Here is a 19323-nt window from a genome sequence, read left to right on the forward strand (position 1 = left end):
GCAAAACAAAGCCGGCCGAGTCTCTTTGGGGGAAGGTCCCTCTCTGGCTGTTTGTTCTCTCTGATATCTTCAGACAGCACAAACTCAGTTTCTTAAGTATCCTGGCTTGCGTCCAGCGGACTAGTGGGAGGCTGGCCCTGTCCCACGGGTCCCAGGAAGTGGACTCTCTCCACTCCCCATCGCCTTTCACTTTTTCACATTTCTCTGAGTTTGCTTTCCATGGACAACATGTTGCTAACAGCATTCATCACTTATTCAGACCGTGGACCTGGTTCAGTGAGAAACACTGGGGTCTTTTGTAGCGACTCATGAATGGTACTTGGCATGGACCATGTCTGTGTGGCCCTTGTCTCGCCCCCCAGGGCCTGGAACGGCACATCCTGCCTAGAAGGTGCTAAGGGCACATGTCCTGTGCTGAAATTAGACCCTTGGTTCTTCCTATTAGACACCTCTCTATAGTGCTTACGTAGCAAGGGCAATTTATGGGATCTGTCAGTTGCTTTTCAGATGATAATTCAGTTTCTCTGCATTTTGTTTAAGGGTTGTGAAGAGAAGGGCCAGGAGACTCACCCCGAGAGACAGAATCTGGAAAAATCGAGGTGGTATACTGGAGAAAGTGCGAGGATCAGGACAGGCCTTAGTTTCAATCCCAATTCAGACACTTTACTGACTTTAGGCAAATTTTCTGACCTCTCTGTGCCTCAGTGTCTTCCTCTGTAAAAATGAGTTTAATAATAATGATATCCAAATCATAAGGTTCCTGAGAAGATCAAATGAGCTAACATGTAAAGTGCTTTGTAAGCTTTAAAGCTTTGTTGGTATTAAGATTTATTGTTTAGCCATTTCGATCTTATCCAACTCTTTGTGACCTCATCTGAGGTTTTCTTGGCAAAGATGCTGGAGTGATTTGGCTTCTTGAGCTCATTTTACAGATGAGGAAACTGAGGCAAGCAGGGTTAAATGAACTTGCCCAAGGTCACACAGCTAATAAGTATCTGAGGCCAGATTTGAACTCAGGAAGAGGAAGAAGTTTTCCCGACTCCAAGTCCAGCGCTCTATTCATGATACAACTACCTGTCCATTGTTAATATACTAAGATATGAAATAGTCATGTCAGAAACATGTAGGAAGAAGCTGGTCTGGTTTAAAAGAAAACTAATTATTTTGATTATCTGAGGATAAGGGACTAGGTAGGTTTTCAAGGCCTTCCACAATCTCGCCCCACACTATGTTTCTCAGCTTTTTTTTTTTTTCTGGTAAGCTTCTTCCCAGGGAAACTTCTTCCCTTTTCTGCATTTTAGTTCAATTGAACAGCTTGATAGTAGAGATAGCACTGCATTTGCAGGGAGCTCTCTTTACAAATGCCAGAAAAATCCACACTCTCTGGCTCCACATATCATTATATCTCTGTTAGTAACAGTAACTGTGACCTTGGACAAAACATGTAACTTCTCGGTTTCCTCATCTGTAACATGAAGGATTAGACTAGATGATTTCTGAAATTCTGAAGTTATGGTCCTGTAATGTAAGTAGGTTTCCATATCTCTTCCTCCTCCTTTCAGGTGCTCAGTGCCTTCTCTTTCTCAGTCTACTTTCAGAAAAGTATGTGAAATGTACTTTATGCTTTGAGACTAAAAGTTTTTGTCCTTGGGGGAGAGGGGAAAGTGAATAAATTCCTACTGTTTGAGAAGTACTGTGCTAAGAACTTTTCACAGATATCGTCTTATTTGATCCTCACAACAGCTTTGGGAGCTAGGTACTATTATCATCCCCATTTCACAGTTGAGGAAACTGAGACAAACAGAGTTAAGTGAATTGCCCAGGGTCACACAGCAAATAAATATCTGTGGTCGCATTTGAACTCAGATCTGTCCTAGCTCCAGGACTAGCTCTCCATCCACTGTACTACTAGAAATTTCCTGACTGGGAAATATTAAATATCAGCTATTTGAGGATGGGGTTGGGGGTAAAGAGCCTTTCTGTAGGGTCCTTGAAAACATATTTAAAAGGGAGCAGCTTACTTGGTGTCTTCATAAAACCTGCTTTGAAAAGGTGCCTGATGATAATCATTAGAGAGAGTTAGAGGCCAAAGAGACTTCTTTTTGGAACGTCTCTCAATCTTGAGTAAACAACCTCATTCTCTTTAGAAGTTACCATGCTCCAGAGCAGAGGCTTGACTCAGTGGGTGGGCTCAGAAGTGTCTTCTAATTTGAAGCATAGCAAATCCATAAGGAGTTGTAGGGAAGGCTGGAAGCTTTCTGGGATTTCTGCCAGTAAAAGGATTAGATCTTATAAGAAAAGACAATGGTAGAATGAATTGAGCTGGCCTCTAAGCTAGGAAATGAGGGTTCAAGTTCCATCTCTGACGTATATCAGTATAACCTTGGCAAGTCACTTTCTCTCTGTATTCTTGGCAACTCTATAAATTGCAAGGTAGGTGCTGACCTGCATTGGCAGAGGGAGATTCCCCAGACAGGAACAAAATCACTAACTCAGACCCTATCCTTATAGTACGTATTGAGACACCACTAAGATTTCACTAAGAGACAGCTGGAGAGAGTTAACTCAACACTGGGAATGAGGCCAGAAAGATTGTGTGTGTGTGTGTGTGTGTGTGTGTGTGTGTGTGTGTGTGTACAAAATTTGGAGAAATTTGTGTTTAAAATACTTTTCCTCCCCACTGTGAGTTTATGTGTGTATATCTTTGTATACATATTTGTGTACAACATATGTGCATATCAAGGACATGTTTCATACGTTGATCAGGGGGGACATTTATCAGGTCTGGCTCATTGATAGTCTGTAGATATTGCTAAAAGTTCCTCTGAGTTGCTTGGACTATGTCCACAGGGACACCTTTGTTATGTTCTGAAAGCAGAACCATGTAAGTTTTTCTTTGGAGGGTCCCTCTACAGGATGGGAAAAGGGAAGGAAGACACCAGGACTTCCTCTGAGAAATCTCATCTTGTTAGAAGTAGTGTTTTGATTAAGGCAAAAATATCATCTGACACTGTCATTTTGATCCCATCTCTATGTCTCTGTCACTGTGTCTCTATCTCTGTGTCTCTGTCTCTATAACTGTTTCTTAGTCTCTTGTAGAGAAATAACGTGATGTAATGTGAGGTGGATGTTATCATTAACCCCATAATGTGATGGTCTTGGAGACAGAAGGAACTGGGTTCAAGACCTACCTCTGGTTCATCCTGGTAATGTTGATCCTAAGAAAAAGAAACTTAAGTTCACTTAACTCTCAGTGCCCTAGACCCCTCTCTAAAACTGTTGGTTAAATAGAAAGTGCCACCTACATTGGTAGAGGGTGCTTCTCACTTGAGATCCCTGTAATGAAATCATAGATGTAGTCGCTATCTCCTGTACTCATAGAATTATATAATAAACACCCTCTGTGGAAAACTAATAATTTCTTTTGAGATAGGAACAGTTTTTTTACGTTTGTCTCTAAAGATAACACAGACTTGCCCATGCAGTACCCACCTTGGCACCTCCTGCTCCAGATCCCCTGAATACAGCAATCTCTTCTCAGTCCATGTAGGTAAAGAGCAACAAAGATAACCAGCCCCTTTGGAAACTCTGCCATCCTGTGCTTCAGGGTGAGGGGAGCTGGGCATTCTACTTTCAGGTCCTCTGCCTACTCTCCAGGCAGGTATAGATCTAGGACAGCATTACCTGTGTGCTATCAGAAGGTGATTACTCTGAGTGGCCCATTGCATTTTTCTGGGAAATGTAAAACGGCCAGGAGACTATGGATGATACCATTGACTCTACTCAGAGGTCTCAAATTGACATCACTAAAAGAGGATCTAATGAAATAACATATGAAAAGTGTTTTAGAAACTTTAAAGATTATAGAAATGCTAGCTATTATTAATAAAGATGATTTTATTTATTCTCTACATGAATAGTCAGCTGAACTACAGGAAGGAAAGATATTTTCTGGGTCATGGAAAGCTGCAGATCAAAGGTATCTTCCAACAGACAAGTAAAAATTCATCTATTGTATTTAGAGAATAGAGAGACAATATGGTATAAGAGTACTAGTCTTAGACTTCTGCTGCTGGTGCTAGCTACAGTGACTACAACTAGTACCACCACTACCTCCACCACCACCACCACCACCACTACTACTACTACTACTACTACTACTACTACTACTACTACTACTACCACCACTACTACCATCACCACCACCAGTACTACTACAATGGAGTATTTATATAGCATTTTAACGTCTACAAAACTCTTTTTGCACACATACACATACACACACACTTATTTAATACTAACCACAACCCTGTGAGGTAGATGTTATTATTAACCCCATTTTGCAGTTGAGAAAACTGAGTCACTGAGAGATTCAATGACTTGCCCAGGATTATATAACTAGGTAATATCTGAGGTAGGATTAGGACTCAAGTCTTTCTAATTCATAATCCTGGGCTCCATAGTGCCATAGTCTTTTAACTTCTCTGATCCTCAGTTTTCTCTACAATGAAATGAGTATTATCTCCTTACCTACCATATTTTACTGCATAATCATTGTGTTCTGGTTTTTTTTTCAGTTCAAAAATTGGTTTATAACCTTTCATTGCATAATCATTGCATGATATAATTCACTTTGTCATACTGCTTAAAAGGTAAACAGAGAAGCAATGTATTCACCAGTGGCATATGGATATGCATTTATCTCTCGCACATTGGGAGAGCACATGCTCTAGAATTCTCAGCACATGCACATTGTTATTATATTTCCAAAAGCTGACTTCTGTGGTTTGGTTAGAGTACTGCAGTATTAACAGTCTTGTCACTCAATCCAATGAAGAGCCCTTGGCTCAAGAGGAATGGGCAGGCAGACGAAGCTGCCATGAGTAAGTCACATGATATGATAATACCAGCACAATTTTTTTAAAGCTTCACATGATGGTTGCATCCCACTTTTTTGCAAAAAAATTGGCATAAAATCTGTGATGATTATGTAGTGAAATATAGCACCTTACAAGGTTGTGGTGAGGGAAATTAATTGTAACTGAATAAATATGAACTATTATTACTATTATTATAAGTTAACATATTCCCATTGCACTCTCTCTAGAATAAGGGAGGTGATGGTATCATTTTACTTGAGGAGATGGGGATGGAAATAGACTACATTTGGAGATTTATCTTTAGTTTAAATGTAGAGGGTGTGTGGTGTTCTTTTTGGTTGTTTGTTTGGCTTTTTTGCGCATGTAAATTATGTATGTCTGCATGAATTAAAGATGGCACAATGGATAGATATTTCTGGAGTCCTTTCTCCAGTGAGAGATTTTGATTCCCATCAGGAAAGGAAGAGGTTGAGGCCAGAGGTAGATCACTTCAGTCTCCTCAGAGAGAGGGGATAGTGGTCTATACTTACAGCTATCTTCTTCATTAAATATTGTTAATCCAAGAGAAGTGATTTTTAGGCAAGCTGTATCCCTGATCTGTTGTCCTTTGATATGGAAATATGGTCTCAAGCTATATATCTAAGGTTTGACTCCTTTCTGAACAAATGCCAGTTCTACAATAAACGATACAGCAAATAAACCCATTTATCCACATAGATAGCAAACAGAAATTAGAGAAAGTATAATAGAGGAAAATATATGCCAGATAATACACAAAGGGGAATGAACTCTTCCATTGGAAATGAGGTCATTCAGCTCAACCAAGAGAGTGTCTCAAATCTCATCCAAGGGAAAGCTCCCTCAAGTTTCTAGTGTAGCAAACTGGGGATAGAAACCTGATGGAGACTGCCTACATCTCTGTATGTTGGCCTTTTCCCCAGTCTTTCTCTCCCTTCAGGGACACGAAGACAGGTTGAAACCATATGTCTTTTCTTTTGAAGTTAGAAGCCAGACCAAAATCTCTCTTCTCTCTAGTTCTCACCAATTTTGTTCCTCATTCAGGAACATTGAATATCATTGAATAGTCAATCTCCACTAATGAGGAGTCTTATACAAATGTCCCTTTGAAACATGGCTTACATAAAAAAGCTCAAAGAGCATTTATTAAGCCTGTACTATGTGCTAAGCATTGTGCTAGACCCTTGAGATACAAAAGGAAATTGGAACAATACCTGCCCTCAGGGCACTTACATTATATTGAAAGAAAACAACATGTTCGTAGAAAATTAAACAGAAGGTATAGACAAAGTGGGCAGCTTGGTGGCCCAGTGTACTGGTCCTGGAGTCAGGAGGACCTGAGTTGAACTCTGACCTTAGACACTTACTTAGCTGTGTGACTCTGGACAATTCACTGTTTGCCTCAGTTTCCTCATCTGAAAGTGAGCTGGAGAATTTCTCAGAAAAGGTAAGCCATTCTAGTATCTTTGCCAATAAAACACCAAATGGGGTCACAGATAGCTGGACATGACTAAAATGACTTAGCAACAACAGCAGCAATAGACAAAGTAATTTCCAGAATAAAGTAGTGGGAAGTGAGAAGGATCAGGTAGGCTTGGTGTAGGAAGTGGTACTAGTCTGTCAGAAATCTGAAGGACAATAGCGATTCTATGAGACAGAAGAAAGGAGGGAGTGCATGGAGTCCAGAGGGTAGAAGATGGTCTATACAAAAAAAAGAAGAGATGAAATATCATGTAAGAGAACAGCAGGCAGACCCATTCTGTTGGAATGTAGAGTGCATAAAGGAGAGTCATGTATAATAAACCTGGAAAGATAGGCAGGAGTCAGATTATGAAAGGCTCTAAAGGTCAAACAGGGTTAGGGTGAACTGATCTTTGCTCCATGGGTCCTCAAATTTAGAGGGTGCTGATAGCATTTATAGACATCCATTGTCAGAGAAAGAATTGAGCTTAGAACATGATTAGCAAGAATATGGACAGAGAGGAGGACTGAATCTGTGATTTAACAGGTGTAGGGGATTCTCTGGTGAGTTCTTTCCTGGCCTAGCTTCCTTATCCTTCTCCCACATTCTTAGAAGCATTTGAAAATGTGTTTTATCACACTTACCCCAAACACACACATTGTTAGTTACAAGCCTTGAGTCCTACCTTTGACATATGTGAGCTGTGTGACCTTGGACAAGTCTCTTCATCTTTCATTGCCCCAAACAATGCTGTAAGACTATATTAATAGCAGAAGAGTTGCTGCTTTGCTTTAGTGAGGTGGTTTCCATGCTGAGAGACCCCTATACCGAAGGAAAAAATGTCCAGAGAAAAATGTGCCTTTCCAAATTACCCCTCTTCCCTACAGTTTTCTTACTTGTCTTTGGTGGTTTCAGGCCTGTTTTAAGTAACTCAATGAATTAGAATCTCTTTGTAACCAACAGTGTTGAGGTTATCTCCTGATCCAGCTATGGTCCTAGTGATTTCAACTTGATACCACTAAAAGGATGGGGTTTGGGGGTAGAGAGAGGAGGGACAGAGAAGAAGAAACCTAGAATTACTAAAAACCAACAAGTGAAGAGCAAATCTCATTCCACCTCTCCCTCATCTTCTGCCAAAAACCAAAATCATAATGTCAGAATAGATCCAAATCAGACTCAATTATCATCATTCTCCTGAGTCTGAACTCCCACATAATTTAATTTATAGGCTTTACTTAATCCTGAACACAGCTGCTGGGCTTCCTGCCAAGATGCTTCAACTCTGACCTCAAGGAACCACCTCTGCATGGGAGGGAGTTAGTCCTTTCCCAAACCTTTCAGTTGCTAGCCTCTCCTTTCCTGAGTTCAGGAAGGTACTAATAATGTTTTGGCACAGAGATCTCCTTCTACCTACTCGGAATTGAATTGAGACCATAAACCAATTTCTAGATGACCACTGGACAGTCTGGCTTAACTTCTGGGTTTAGTTCTTCAGCTTCTCACCCCAGTACAATGAGACAGAAGGCTGAGAGTGAGTCAAATCCTTGGGAGCAACCTAAGGAGGTCAGTCAACTTGTCTTACCGATCTAAAAATGTTTCATCCAATTAACTTATCACCAAAGGTTTTCAAAAGTTTTTAGACCTGAATATATTTTCTCAGAGAAGGAAGTCCTTTCTCAGATGGATGGATCTGTCCCTTCTATAAGGATGGAAACAAGACAATAATATACTCTTAATCTTCAAAGAACTGTCCTCTGGGAAATGGCCAAACCAACTATGCTATATGAAAGTAACAGAATTTTATTGTGCAGAAAGAAATGAGGAATATGAGGAATTCAAAGAAACACAAAAAAGATTTCTATGAACTGACATAGATTAAAGGAAGCAGAAGAAAAGCAGAAACAATTACTAAAACAATGCAAATTGAAGAATCATTAAAAGAGGCCAAATTCTTAGTAGCTGAAAAACCAATAATTGTCCTATAGAACAAATAATGAAATATATCTTCCTCTTGGCAGAATGAGGAGATCTCTAGGACAGGTTATTATACTCATTGTCAGGCAAGACACTGTATCAGGCTTTTTTCTCAATCATTTTTCTTTTGAAAATTTATATCCTTTGTTTTTTACATAATATTAATTTCTAGATTTTTCTATTTCCCCTAGCCGGTGAGCTATCCTTTGTAACAAAGAATAAAAAAGAATAAGAATAACAAGTAATTCGGTAAAACAACACAACTTTGTTTAACAGCATGTACAGAATTCTACCTTCAGAGTCCTCTACCTCTGCAAAGAAGGGAGAAAAATTCAGTCTTATGTTTCCTGCTTGTATTTTGTTTCCCCTTGTATTTGTTCCCCTCCTCTCTCCCAGAATGCTATCCCATACAACAAAGTGGTGGCAGTATTTTCAATGATCCCAGGTCTGAGGGGAGGCCAGTCCTGGTTTATTTACTCTGTCACTTAGCCAGCTTCATGCTATTCTGCATGACTCACACTGTCCTCATCTCTCTGTAAGGGATGTCATAGAGATGGAATCAGGTTGGGCTTCCCCACAGGGTTAAGTCAGTCATGTTTCCTGGGTCTCGTGGAAGAGCCTGAGTTTGAGTAGGGAAGAGAAAAGTAGGAGTATCAATGGTTTGAGCCTCTGGGCATTGTGCTCTGTGATTTGGGAGGCGGGTGGGAATGGTTGGGGAGGGATAGAGAACGGGGGTGGGCCTCTCTACCACGTCAGTCTCACGATCCTTGTCTATGACAAGTACCTTTCAGGGAAACATCAAATCCTATAATTTAACCCCAGCCATCTGGAGTTTATATTATCATATCAATCATAAGTACTATAACTAAAAGGGATCTTTAAGGTCATCGTCTAGTAACACCTCCCTCCCTTGCCCATACCATTTTACAGAAGAGGAAACAGAGGTTAAGAAAAGTTAAGTGAGTTTCCTAAAGTTATGCAATTAGTAAATGAGAGAGCCAGGATCCAAATATAGTATATTTGACTCCCAGTCCAGATCTCTGTCTGCTTAAACACATTGCCTTCTTAATCGAACTCCGTGATTCTCGATGTTTTTGTTTCATGAACACATTTCAACAACAACAAAATATGTTTTGTAATCCCCCCAAGTAATTTAATATACTAGTCATAATATTCTGTAATTATTTACTGCTTAAGGCTCCATTAAGGAATATTTAGCATGAATCCCTTGGACATTATGTATAGAACCCCTAAAGGAGTCCCAAACCACTAAATGGGAACCACTAGTCTAATTCATTCTCTTCAGTCTATATCTACAAGGAGCAAGAAGAATTTGATCATTGTCTCCAAAAAACCTGACCAATCTCTTTCCAAGAAACTTTCTTCAGAATCCAAATAGCCACTCATGGAAACTGAACTTGTCTTTGATAGCAGGCATTTTTTTTTTTATCCTGAAAGGCTCCTATTGCTTCACCTTGTACCCACTTTACCTTTCACAAATGATGAGAGAGTCCCACTGAATAATTAGTAGAGAAAGTCCAAAATAAAACTTTTATCCCTTCCCTCCTCTTCCCAAGCCACACCTTTTCTCATTTTTTTGGTCCAAGTCACCACTATCCTTCCAGTCATTAGGTTTACCATCTTGATGTTATCTTGGTCACCTCACTCTCCCTTACTTTATATTTCCAATTAATTGACTAATTTTTGGCCTCTATCTTCTAATGTATCTACCTCTATATTTTTCCCAGTGCTTACTATAATTTCCTTTTGCATGGAATAATCATAATCATACTGATGGTAAGTTGCAACAATAAATAACTGACATTTACAGAGTGCTTTGCAAACATTTCATATTTAAGTTTCACAACAACTTGATGAGATAGATACTATTTTTACAGATAAAGAAACTGAGGCTTAGAGGAGCCTTCTCCATGCTCATATAGCTTGTAAGTCTCAGAGGTAAGATTTGAACCCATACATAAAGCCAGACTAATGGCAGCGGGACATGGAATAAAACTATTTCCAAAGACAGGAATAGGGATAGTGACTAGAACTGTAATTTCATTGGCATAGGAACCTCAGGGTGACAAAGCTGCCTACCAATGCAGGTTGGCTTAGAGAGTTGCATAAAGCACAGAGAGGTTAAGTGACTTGCCTGAAGTTTCCAAGAAATTAAAAATAAATACCATACAGAGGTTAATGGAGAAGCAAATGGGGGGTATGAGCAGGATACAACATGTCACCATGAAGAACCTGGAAGAATAAGAATATATGATGTCATCAAGGAATTCAATGACAGAGAAAGAAGGGTCATATGGTGAGGGCAATGGACAACAAGCAGACAACCAGATTGTTCCACTAGTCCTCTCAAAATGTTAATAAAAAATGAGGGAGTTCTCTGAAACATTGAATGGATTTCTTCAGATGAACTTATGGAAGGCCATAGAAAGAGTTTCACAGGATGGGCAATCATGGATGTCTTATAATCTACATCAGAGGAAGAAATTTCTGAATCAAAGAAGTCCTAGATCAAATTGAATATTTGAGCAAATCCGGACATGAATTTTGAGAAGGCATATTGACACTTTTTTTTGATGAGTATTGAGATGTATGTAATGTATACATAGAGGCACCATGACATTTTTGTTAGAATTCTGGGCTTGAAATCAAGAAGAACTGGCACTCAGAATCTTTTCTCTTGCATGAACTATGTGACTTTGGGCAAGTCATTTAACTTCTCATTTCATTGTGTGACTCTCTTGGATTCATCCACTAAATGACAGATGGATTGTAATCATTGGAGGGGGTTTCCAAACTGGGAGTTCCCTACACTGACAAAATCACAAATCCTTTGCATCACTGTGTTTATATTAACAAATCTACTAGAACTAGTACAGCCAAATGAATGCTGCATTTCCCAGCTGCCACCTTGGGATTTATTCCAGAGTTTCTTCTATTGCTCAAAACACATTTGAGAGTCCTCTTTTAGAACTGCTTTCAGAGCCAGATGATGAGGTACCAAAGAAAATTAGTCTTGCTATGGCTTCTTTTTGACCCAAAAGGGTATAAACCAGCTTGGACAACTACTTTATTCAATGGACTTAGTTCTGAAGAGCTTTGGTCTGTTTCCCCAAATCAAACCCATTCTCCAAAATAAAGATTTTCTATCACCAAAGATATTTTAAATCATGTGAGGAAAGCTCACAAGCTTAGTTCCCTTTATTAATTATCTCCTGTTTCTCCTATATATAGCTTGCTTTGAATATATTTGCACATTATCTATCTCTCCTGTTAGATTCTAAGCTCCTTGAGGGAAGGGGCTGTCTTTTGCCTCTTTGTGTATCTTCAGCATTTAGCATAGGGCCTGACACATAGTAGGTGCTTAATAAATGTTTGTTGATCAAAAGAGTATTCCAGGAATGTTGAGAGCAAAACCAAAGTTGAATAGCTATGTCCCAAAGTTAGAATATCTCTTGAATTCTTTATTTCATTCAAGAAGAGAAAAAACAGTCAGTTTTTGCTAGCTAACTTTACTTTAAAATTCTTCCAACCATCCCAGACCCTTTGTTACTTGTTTTTTGTTTCAAATAAATCTGGTTTCTCTTGTTGAGCTCAAATTTATTACCCTGAAATTTCTTACTTCCACTGATTTCAGTATTCAAACGTGTATACCTTGGGTTCATCCTAATTGTAATAAGTATCAGCAAATACTTTTTAGGTACCAGACATTGGGTTAAGTCATGTGAGGGACTTATGGGGGAAATATAAAGATCAATAAACCAGAGATTCACTATAGAATTTACAGACTAAGGGATTGACACAGAGTTACATATATAAGTAGCTTAAATAGTCACGACAAAAGTGAGAATGAATCAATTATAAAAGTTAAGCAAAGGCAAAGTTCTATGAGATCATTTTCTTGTGGGATAGGGAGGGACCAGGGAAGATGGTTTCATGGTCAGATGTGGTATTTGGACCCAGATCCTCTGATTCCAGAGGCTTTCTGTAGGAATGGAAGGTGGAATAAAGCTTTTTCCCAGTCTCTTGTATAGACAAAAAAGAAGGAAAACAAAAAGTAAATGATTCTACCCTCTCTCTTACATGTCATTGTCTTACTAAACACCCTAAACAAAAACTCTGCTCCTGTCTTGGTGTTCTTAACCATGAGAAAAATGTACAAAAAGTTCCTTGTTATGTTTAGAAGTAATCACCCTTTTATTTCCTTAAAGTATTTAGAGTATTTGTTGGCTTTTTTTTTTTTTTTTTTGCCAAAGCCTCCAAGTTAGCTTTCCTGGCACTATATCCATGGAATGCTGACACTGTATTGGTTTCCAGTTCCTACCTCTTACTGCCATATCTTGTTCCAGTCCTCTCAAAATCAACTTGACAGAATGGGAAAAGATCTGGATTTGACTTCAAGGGTCCTGGGTTTGAATCCCGTATCAACTGCTCACTACCTGTATGACCTTGAACACATTACTAGACTCCATAGATTTAAAGGCAGATGGCATGTGAAACATCATATAGTCCAGTTTCCTCCTTTCATTTTATAAAGGTTGCCTGTCATTAGTCTGGTTTTAAATAACGGGGTCAAAGCCCAATTTTGACACTAAGCTTTGGCAGATATTTATTACCTATTATGGAATGGAAACCCATCTAAAGTAATGGTAAAGGGTCTCATAAATGCTTTTGATGAGTTCAAGTTGAAGTAAATCCTTCTGACAAGGATTATTAGCAGAGGAGATCAGGGAATGGTATTTCATCATGAAACAATGATCCAAAATCTCTCTCAACATCCTTGTGTATACAATGGAGACATATGGATAGGATTAGATTGCAAATTAGATGGGCTAAAAAATGGTCGGTTTGCATGGTAGTGATGGGCTCTTCTGTGAGAGCAATGGAAACGCAAGCTGAAGGGATTTAGGAAGGAATTAAGGGGTAGGGCTGGCCTCACACAATCAGGCATAAAAATAAGAACATGCTTAGAGAAATAAGAGCATTGCACCTAATGAAATGGTTTCCTCTGGTACTTTTGCTTAGTAGAGCTGGAGCCAATCAAGAGCTATGACTAAGTCAAGTTTATGGTGCTGATTGAACGGTTCTTAATTTACAGCATAGCCAGAGACAGGGGTATAGTCAAGTTGTGGTTCAGTTTTTCCAATTGTGTCTGACTCTTCGTGACCCCATTTAGGGTTTTCTTGGCAAGGATACTGGAGAGATTTGCCATTTCTTTCTATAGTTCATTTTACAAATGAAGGAACTGAGGACAACAGGGTTAAGTGACTTGCCCAGGAGCACACAACTAGTAAGTGCCTGAGGCCAAACTTAGACTCACGAAGTCAAGAGAGTCAGAATTGTACTGGGAATAAGTCAGGATCAAGAAACAAGACTGAATTTGGAGTCAGAGCATCTGAATTCTTTCTAGGGGGAAGGATGTTATGCTTTGCTGGTTCCATTCTCTCCTTCATGTGAGGATTCCCTCCAAACAGTGCAGACTACAACCTATTCACATTCTCTCATATTTTGCAACAGTTATTCATATCCTGCCCATATATTCTCAGGGTATATATTCAATGTGCTGAGGACCTTCCTCTATATCCCTTGACATTGCATGGATATTAGGATCATTTAAAACAATGCCCAATTTCCCATAAATCACCTGGCCCACTCTTGTCCAGTTCAATTTCAGGCCCACTTCATTGTCCAGTGACAATGTTTCAGTGCATAGCCAAGATATTTATAGGATGGACCAGCTCTCTGGATTGTCCGTCCAAGTGCATATCATAATTGGCACATTGCAGAACTTGCTAAATGAAGTATTTACTTAAAAGATTTCAGGCTAACTATTCACACAGGAAAAACAAAACAAAACAAAAAATAAGTGGATGAAGAATTCCTGTTGTCTAGAAAGTTTTCATATGTAGGGGGGAAAAAATCTCAATTAATTCAAAGTCAAATGGAAGTGGATTTTGGATAAGCAACTTTTTTCTATTAACTAGATCAGTTGCCAGGGGTGGGAAACCAAATTGGATTCAGTCAAAGGGCCACACTAGAGGACCTAGAGGGCCACATGTGGCCTCAAGGTTACAGGTTCTCTCCCCTCCTTGAGTTAGGTTCTCTTACTATCTTCACTTTACAGATGAGAAAACTGAAGCTGAGAGTAATTGAATGACTTGTATAGACCCATGAAGCTAGGAGTGTTGGATGCTGGATTCCAGTTTGGGTTTTCCCAACTAGCTGTTGAGGGCACTTGCCCACTGTACCACCTGCCTGCCAAAAGAGACTCCCTAATCCCCATAAAGTCATATGCTTCTTGGTCTAAGGTATGGGGGAAGTCCCCTAGATTTTAAAATCTATAACTTTTATAGCTTTGTGCCACGAGGTTGTTTCATAAGAACACTAAGGAACCTTAGTGATCATCTGATAAAGAAAATAGGATCTCTCAGTCAACGAGCATTTTAAAGCACCTACTATATATGACCCCCTGTTCTAAGATCTGGCGATATAAAGAAAGGCAAATGATAGCCTTTGCTCACCAGGACCTCACAGTCTAAGAGGCTTGGGTGGCAATTGTAATGTCTAGAGCTGGAAGAGACCCTAGAGATTCCTCTAATCATTTTACAAATGAGGAAACTGAGGCTCAGAAAGGTTGAATGACTTGCTTGTGTTCACTCAGGTGTTAAGTAGCAGAGGCCAGGTTTGTTGACACTAAATCCAGTGTCCTTTGCAGTACAATGTACTGACTCTGAAGTCCAGAGACAGTAAATGACTTAAAACCAACATCATACAATTTGTTTGTGACTGAGCTGGGACTACATTTTGGGTTTTCTGACTCCAAGTCCTAGACTCTTCTTCCTATAAAAGAGGGGTCTCTTAAGGCATCTGATTGTACCTTCAAATCATATGCTTTAGGAGTTAATGGTTTTGGATTTCACTAGAAACCACCAGTGATATGAAGTTTGGACAAGGAATTGAAAGAAATACACTTGGAACCATTTCCTACCTTTATTTATTTGTTAGTTTGTTTTTACATCCCATCTACTGTTGGAGATCAGAAGGGCCAAAGGTTATTTGTGACCCCTGGGGGGGTCTTATCAGAATTTACATTAGTAATTAAAAATGGATTGCCGTAGTGCAGCTAAATACCTACAAGAGCACAATTTCAGGCAGGAAATTGCAGTAACTCCCATTCATTCCCATGCTGATTCAAACACATTAAAATACTCTGCCAGAAAGCTCCTCCTTCTCCTAACTCCTGCTGAGCCAGGAACTCCTTTCCTTGGGCATCCAAACTCGGAAGCCTTTTAACTTTCTCCTAGGAAATTGTCCCATTCATAGATATTTCTTTTAAGCACCAGGGTGGAGGACTTAAAAGCAGTATATGCAAGCCACCGATGTTGATTAATAAATGCAATTATGATAAAAACACAATATGATGTATTGACCTAGGACAAAAAATTGAGTGCTGTGTCTGCAGCTGACTTTTTTATAGTATGCATTGCAGTGAGTATGTTGGGTAGGTTGTAGGTTAGTGTTAGAAAATAGAAAGAAATGCTGGGATAACAAATGCTAGAGGGACTGTGAGAAAATAAGCACATTAACACATTTCTATTGGTAGAGCTGTGCCCTGGTTCAGCTATTATGGAAAACAATTAAGAACAATGTCCCCAAAGTTCCTAATTAGTGCATGTCCTTTGACCCAATGATACTACTATGAGGTGTATACCCCAAAGAGCTCAATGAAAAAGGAAAAGACCCCACATGTACTAAAATATTTATAGTTACTGTTTTGTGTGTGTGTGTGATGGTGAAGTATAGGAAACTAAAAGTGTCAATCAATTGGGATTGGCTGAACAAATAATACTAGATAAAAGTAATGGAACACTACATGTGATCTGATAAACCTGGGAAGACATGTATGAACTGATACAGAGTGAAGTGAGCAGAACCAGGAGAACAATTTTCACAGCAGCAGCAACATTGTAAAGATGAACAACTTTGAGACTTAAGAATTCTGACCGATTCAATGACCAACCACAATTCTAAAGGACCTAGAATGAAATATGCTACCCATCTCCTGAAAGGGAGGTGATGGTCTCAGGGTAAGGACTGGAACATGTATTTTTTTTGTCGTGGTCAATGAAGGGATTTAAAAAAAATGTATATTTGTTACGTTTTTCCTTTTCTTGTCCTTTTTAATGGGAGAGGAGTTGGGAGGGAGGGAAAATAGATTTTTTAAATAAAAAATAAATTAAATTAAAAATAAAGAAGTGGAGTCAATACCTTGGAGTTCAGTATCAGCTCTGATATTAGCAAGCTAGGGAATCTTGAGGGAATCACAACCTCTCTGAGCCTCACTTTGTTTCTCTGTCCAAAGGGGAGGAGGAGAGTCAGTTAAATGATTTTTTAAAGTTATTTACTTCTAAAGTCAATGAGCTCTTCTAGACATAACATTCTACAAGTCCAAACTTTAAGTGATTTCTATATTAGCTGGTCAGTCTTAATTATGAACAGAGGGATTTCTCTCAGGAGAAGAAACTCAGAAGTTTTCATGTATATTCTTGCAAATGTTCTGGCTAGATTTAATGAAATTTTTAAGTGTGGGTTATGCTTACTGCAGTCCAGTTAATGAGTAAACACTCTGTTGCTTAGATAAACCTCTCTGGTTATTGCTAAGATTAATCAGCTAAGGATGATATTCAATATCAGCATGAGACAGTAGCTATAAGACACAGACTCATAAAAAGTCACAGTTCATTAAAGTTGGAAGCGATCTAAGAGACCTTAATTGTTATAAATTCCAAACCAAATAGAAATGCAATGGCTCTTTCCATATTTTTAAAATTATCCTCTCTGGCTTCTAACAGTAATCTTGTACCCTGGCAGCATTCCAAGGTATTCCATATAGTAAAATCCTATGCTATAACATGCCAACAGGCTTTTGGGATTCTTCATAAGAATCAGGGAGAATTCATATGGTAGGTAATGCCTGACCCCTTAGCTTATTTTCTCTTCTTCATCTTTATTTTTATTGTCATTACCATCAGCATTTTAGAACACCTACAGTATGCAGGTTGGCACTGGGGATACCCACAGGAAAGGCATATGATCCCTGCCCTAAAGTACTGTGTCATTTAATTGAGAGACAAGACATAAACCTAAAAAAATATAGAAGGTTATGTATCATATAAGTAATAAGTGTTATAGGAACTCAGAGGAAGAAAGGGAAAACTATATGAGATTTAGCCATTCATTCATTCATTCATTCATTCACTCATTCATGAAAGTAAACACTCTACTAGGAGAGTTACAAAGTAAAATAGTATACAATCCCTACTCTTATGTAGCTTATAGTCTAGTAGGACAACAAGTCAGAGACACAAGTAGCTATAATACATAGTAATCTATGGAGGTAGAGTGAGATGATAGTTTGTAGTTGGGATGGCCTGGGTTCAAACTTTGCCTCATGCTTTTAGTAGTATGTTGACCCTGGGTATTTAACTTTTCTTTCCTAACTTCCTTTTTTGAAAAATAAGGATAAGGGCACCTGCTTAATATTATTATTAACTGTTAATTAATAGTAATTAATAATATAATTATGCTGTGTCGTTTCAGTAGTGTCTGACTCTGTAACTTCATTTGGGATCTTTTTTGGCAAAGATACTGGAGTAATTTGCCATTTTCTTCTCTAGGTTCATTTTACAGATGAGGAAACCGAGGCAAACAGGAGCAAGTGTTTTCCACAGCCTGTTCAGAAAAAAGCAGATGCCTTTACCATCTTCAGCCATCAGATCAAGAGAAGAAAAAAAATAAATCCTAGGAAAAAATATCTTTTCAACTTCTTTTTTTCTCTGTCTCATTTTTTTCCCTCTCTCAAGTTAAAATTTGACTGTGTCTTTTAGAGTTTTGATAAGGTCAGTCATTTTCCTTCCTAGAATGGTCTTTTCTGAATACACTATCCTTATATGTTTAGATCTTTACCTTCCTTCAAGGTTCAACTTAGATAATACCTACCTAGGCTGAGTACTCATAGTTTCTTTAACTAATAATCATATGCCATGAACTAAAGATTGTCCAGAATCCTGGTTACTCTTTTCTGAATCCACATTCCTGGCCATGAAAGTGTTTTTGCCTTGTGAAAAAATTCCTAGGCTTTCTCTGTCTTTATCTCTCTCCATCTCTATTTCTTCCTTTTTTCCTCTCTTTAGGTTACTGAAATCTCTTTTTCAACTGAAGGCATGTAGTTCAGAATAGAATATCCAGTTTTCATCTTCTTAGTGCTAGACAATGGCCAAACTCCAGTTCTGCAAGACATTTCTTAGTTCTTCTCTTTTGCTTGTCACTAGCTTCTCCCTAAAGGATTTTTCTTTTCCTACTTTGTTCTGTCTTTTCTTGGTTACCAGCCTGACCCAGGGCTGTGCTTACCCCAATTGCTCAAATGGGAAAAGGAAAAGATAGGGACAAATATTCTAGTACTCTAGTACATAACCATCTTTGATCAGAAGATAGGCTAAACACATCTCTTCTATTCTAGACTTCTCTTAGATTTCCTTCTTCCTTCACCCGACAATTTCTGTCTTATCCCTGCCTCCAACCCCCATGTATTCATTCCATCGATCATCACATCATGATGCCCCCTTCTTTCCAAGGAGGAATTATGGAAATCAGGAACACCATTATGCATGATGATCAGCACCAAATTACTCTGAGACTTACAAAGAACAATCATTTCTTTCCAGCTCTCAATGCACCTTGTTTCATAGTTAAACCAAACCAAAACCAAAGGAAAACCTGAGTCTCTTGGTCACAGATTTCTCAGTTCTTGGTACTCTGAAAAGGCCCATATTTCTTTCCCAGGAGAACCATTCCAGTGATAACTTGAGAGAATCTGAGGGAAGAGGACTTTTTTCTTTTCATTGGAAAAACCTTAGATTGAAAAACATTTCTTTTCAGGAAATTATTATGGAAACAAAAGCTAACCCAGGT

General features: G+C 38.8%; 1 long non-coding RNA gene across 2 annotated transcripts in view; it reads left to right on the plus strand.

Moving 5' to 3' along the window:
- The window catches only part of LOC140528689 (uncharacterized), a 48363-nt gene extending 30184 nt beyond the window's left edge, over positions 1–18179 (plus strand). For both annotated transcript variants that reach the window (XR_011975268.1, XR_011975267.1), the window contains exon 4: positions 18030–18179. This is a non-coding gene — a long non-coding RNA (uncharacterized lncRNA). The remainder of the gene's footprint in view (positions 1–18029) is intronic.
- The last annotated feature ends 1144 nt before the right edge of the window (positions 18180–19323 follow it).

Source organism: Notamacropus eugenii, chromosome 2 (genome assembly GCF_028372415.1).
Source record: "Notamacropus eugenii isolate mMacEug1 chromosome 2, mMacEug1.pri_v2, whole genome shotgun sequence".
Classification (NCBI taxonomy): Eukaryota; Metazoa; Chordata; class Mammalia; order Diprotodontia; family Macropodidae; genus Notamacropus; species Notamacropus eugenii.